The following is a 5,299-nucleotide window of genomic DNA, read 5'->3' as shown; positions in this document are numbered from 1 at the left end:
CAGCTGCTTGGTCCTTGAGCTGAAAAGAAGCGAACTTGACGTAGTCCTCAGGCCTGACATTGCTACATTCAAAATGCTTGTTGATATCCACGAGCCAATCATCGGCATCTGTGGCCTCGGCACAGTAGCTGAAAGACTTCGGTTGATTTGCAAGGAACTGGTTGAGGGTAGGAAACTGAGGCTGATGATTGAATTGCCCTTGACCTTGATTCCCTTGGTTGCCTTGGCCTTGGTTTCGCTCCTGCATGAGCTGAATCATCGTCTGAGCATTGGCGTTTGTGGCTGCCATCAAAGCTTGCCATGCCTCCGGAGGCGGAGGTGGAGGTGGAGGGTTCGCCTGACTCCCATCATTGCGTTCCGGATTCTGACGCATTGGCGGAGCCATCCTGAAGAGGGTGACATCCGTTAGCATCTTGATAGACAGATAGACAAGATGAATCAACGGATAGAAATTGCAACATATAGTCTTCACAATAAACATTCGAACAAGGATGAATGAATGAATTCCAAAGCTAACATCACGTCCATTAAGGTGAGAAGCCACTTGATAACAGATTGATGAATGAAATAACAAGGTGCAACTGGAACAAATAAGTGGTAAGGATTACCCAATCACAAACCAAATATCTGCGGGAAGAAATGCTAGAGCTACTTGAATCCCACCTACAAACTCCCGAAACTTTCTGGTTATGCCATCAGGTGTTGGGGATACAAGGGAAGCAATATATCTCACCCAAACTAACAATCCCTACATCAAGCCGTATCCATCCGTCAACACATAACCAAGAAACCTTCGGAAATCGTGTACCTCAACCTTCGAAAAGCATCCGTTATACGAGTAATGGCAATACTCCCGAACTCCCCAGTACTGGGTGACATCAAGGTTATCTCACCAACAACTGCATAAAAGAGATTTTCAATGTCGGCAAAACTCGGGTATTCGAGAACTCCAACGATAAAATTGTGACGACAACACCTCGGAGCTCAACTCCCCGGGACACTGCCACAACCCCTAAATGTTAGGAGGCACCAAGAACAATGTTCTCGTCACAAAACCATCGGAACAATTCCAAGATACCCACGTGATCCTAAAAAAAATTTTAGTGAAATTTGAGGAGAGAAGAGTCAAAATTTCTACGTCAGGAGACGTCACCAGAGCGACAAAGGGACTGAGGAGTAAAAAGAATCCTACTCTCTGATATATATAATCCTAAGACTCAAAACATTTTTGTTCTAGACTCAACAACGCCAGCGATGCAATCAAGAAGGGGGGCTCCTAAGTCGGGGATGGCTCTGATTACCAACTTGTAACGCCCACGATGCGGCTATATCTCTCACGTGTCGAGGCACGACTTAGAGGCATAACCGCATTGTAAGTTTTGTCGCAAGAAGGGTCATCTTCACACAATCCCATGTAATGAACAAGAATGGGATAAAGAGAGTTGGCTTACAATCGCCACATCACTCAATTCATTAACAGATTCATACATCATCCAAAATACACTCATAGACCGATTACGGTCAAATCCAAATGAAAAGAAGATAACCCCAAATGCTAGATCCCCGATCGTCCCAACTGGGCTCCACTACTGATCGTCAGGAAACGAAACATAGTAACAACCAAGGTCCTCGTCAAACTCCCACTTGAGCTCGATTGCGCCACTAGCACTGGTATCCTCGGCACCTACATCTGTTTTGGTAGAATCTGTGAGTCATGGGGACTCGACAATCTCACACCCGCGAGATCAAGTCTATTAAAGCATGTAGGTAGGAAAGGGGTAATATGGTGGAGTTGCAGCAAGCACTAAGCATATATGGTGGCCAACATATGCAAGTGAGAGCGAGAAGAGAAGCAACGCATCCGTCGAGTAGCTAAAAGTGATCAAGAAGTGATCCTGAAACTACTTACGTTCCTACATAACTCAAACCGTGTTCACTTCCCGGACTCTGCCGAGAAGAGACCATCACGGCTACACACGCGGTTGATGCATTTTAATTAAGTCAAGTGTCAAGTTCTCTACAACCGTACATTAACAAATTCACATCTGCCTCATAACCGTGGGCACGGCTTACGAAAGATAATACCCTGCAGGGGTGTCCCAACTTAGCCCATCACAAGCTCTCATAGTCAACGAAGGATATACCTTCTCCCAGGAAGACGAGATCAGTCTCGGCATCTCGGTTTACAAGACATTTCGACAATGGTAGAACAAGACCAGCAAAGCAGCCCCATGTGCCAACAAATCCCGATAGGAGCTGCACATATCTCATTCTCAGGGCACACCGGATAAGTCAAGCTAGGAGTAAAACCAGTCCTCAAGTTTCCCCGAGGTGGCCCCGCAGGCTGCTCGGTTCGGACCAACACTCGAAGGAGCACTGGCCCGGGGGGCTAAAATAATGATGACCCTCGGGCTCGCGAGAACCCAAGGGAAAATGTATAGGTGGCAAATGGTAAAACCAAGGTTGGGCCTTGCTATAGGAGTTTTATTCAAGGCGAACTGTCAAGGGGGTCCCATAAATCACTCAACCGCGTAAGGAACGCAAAATCAAGGAACATAACACCGGTATGACGGAAACTAGGGTGGCAAGAGTGGAACAAGACACCAGGCATAAGTCCGAGCCTTCCACCCTTTACCAAGTATATAGTGCATTAATTAAACAAGAGATATTGTGATAACCCAAAATATCCATGTTCCAACCAGGAACAAACTTCATCTTCACCTGCAACTAGCAACGCTACAAGAGGGGCTGAGCAAAAGCGGTGACATAGCCAAACAATGGTTTGCTAGGAAAGGATGGTTAGAGGCTTGACATGGCAATATGGGAGGCATGATAAAGAAGTGGTAGGTAGAGCAACATAGCGATAGAGCGAGCAACTAACAAAGCAAAGATAGAAGTGATATCGAGGGTATGGTCATCTTGCCTGCAATGTTCTCAGAGTTGTCGAAAGCTTGATCCTCGTTACCGTACTCAACAGGTTCCTCATGCACGTACTTGCCTCCTGGCTCTACCCAAGGCAATAACACAAGCAATGGAATCACAATCAACCACGTGCAATGCACAAGCAACATGATGCAATACATGGCATGATATGCGAGATGTGATATGCAATGCATATGCGTGCTCCGGAAGGAAAATGATGAACAAGGAATCAACTTGGCAAACCAAGTATGCCGCTGGAAAGATGAGATGATTTCGGTTGAAATCGATATAAAGATCACCGGAATCGGATGCACGGTTTGCAAATGGCAAGCAAAACAAGGATGGCATAATTCTGCGATTAACAGCACAATGCTACTTAACAAGCAACAATAAACTAAGCTACTGTACTCCAACATAGCAACAAAGCAAATAGCAGTGAAGTACAAGAGATATTTAACAAAAGATGAACACTGATCTACGGCTAAATCACACAATAACAGGTTCAAACAAGCATCTCAAGAGTGCAAAAGATAACAGCATCACAGACTGAAAATACTGAACATGGCAGAAACAGCATCAGAAAGCAATGTTTAGAGCAAGCAAAGATCATGCTACAGGAACATATCATATAAACTTAGGGCAGGGCATGATACTAATAATTGTATAGAACAGAAGTCCCTTATTTACCATGAGCCAAAAAGGATTAGAAGATATGATGGGACCCATGTAAACATAGCAAGTTTCGTTAACAGATTCAGCAAACAAAGCATGGCATTAACAGAATCATGAAGACATCTTTGCGAGCTTGATTCACTCACCACAAGTCATTGCATGAAAATATAAGAATAGAACCATCAAGAAGATATGTTTATGAAACTAAACATGGCAAGAACAAGCCCATATCATGCAAGTATCAACTACAACAACCTTGGCAAAATTGAATAACATGTAAACAATCTGCCAGGAAACATTTTATAGCAAAAGTAGAGCAAGAAAATTACATGCTAGACTACTCCATAATTGCAATCAGGGGCATGGATGGATAGAACATAACCATATGTTCAAAACATCCTTACTGAAGTATCTCAAAATATGCATGGATCTCTCTGTAGCATCAAGTTTACATGGCATCAAAATTATAGCAGAACAGGGACTGTAATCAGCAACATCACGAAGCTTAGTTTGCATGCTTGTTATAGTCACCAAATTGATCACAAAAATACATCGTATACACCCCTATAAATATGTCATGGCATAGCGCAAAACACATGTAGAGCTCAAGCCCATAAAGATGCACACATCAAATGCAACAAAAATGACAAAACATCAAGTTTAGTTAACAGCCAGCAGTAAACATCATATAGCACTCTTGCATCAGAGATTTGGGCATCCAGATGAACTCAAACGAGCATGCCACAATAGAACAATATGAAGAGCATCTCATGATGAACATTTTGATATATCATGCGCATGAAACAGTGCTACGGTCATGGAGTTATGATGCGATGAACAGAGCCACATCGGGCGTGCGGAATGGGCACTACTAGGAAAAGGGCTATAGATAGGATTGACACTAATGGCGCACCAGGGAAGTAGTGCGCCACTACTATATACTAATGGCGCACCAGTTGGTGATGCGCCATTAGTGTGGAAGACACTAATGGCGCACCACACAAAAGGTGTGCCACTAGTGATAAATTTTTTTTCATTTTTACATATATACTAATGGCGCATCCGACCGAAGTGCGCCATTACTAGTTCTAACTAGTAATGGCGCACCAGACAAGGAGTGCGCCAGTACTGAATTTTTTTTATTCTTTTTTTTGCAAAACTACTAATGGCGCACCGGGTAACAGTGCGCCATTACTAGTTTAAACTAGTAATGGCGCACTACTACGCGGTGCGCCATTAGTATATATATATTTTGCACTACAAAATACACGACTATCTCGGTTACGGATATCTCGCGGGGCAGGTAGTCCACGGATTTTCTGGATGCGTAAGGTGCATGGATGACACAACGTATCGCCAGCTAGATAGAGATCCTGGGTCTTCGAAAACCGTGTTCATGGGACATCGACGCCCCCCTCACCACCGACGATCAACCGCACCCTCCTCTGCTCCACCGCCGCCGACGATCAACCGCACCCTCCCCCGCTCCACCGGTCGCCGCCGCCAACCCCCGGCCCGCACCCTCCCCCACTCCACCGTCGCCGATGACCCACCGCACCCTCCACTCCACCTTTTTCATATTCATAAATATTTTCAAATAACAAATTTGAACATATTTTTTAAAAAAATTATTACTGTTTTTATAAAAAATATTACTGTTATGATTTAAACAAGTTTGAACATATTTAAACACAAATAAATATCA

Source organism: Triticum dicoccoides, chromosome 6B, assembly GCF_002162155.2.
Source record: "Triticum dicoccoides isolate Atlit2015 ecotype Zavitan chromosome 6B, WEW_v2.0, whole genome shotgun sequence".
Classification (NCBI taxonomy): Eukaryota; Viridiplantae; Streptophyta; class Magnoliopsida; order Poales; family Poaceae; genus Triticum; species Triticum dicoccoides.
This window is presented reverse-complemented; position numbering follows the sequence as displayed.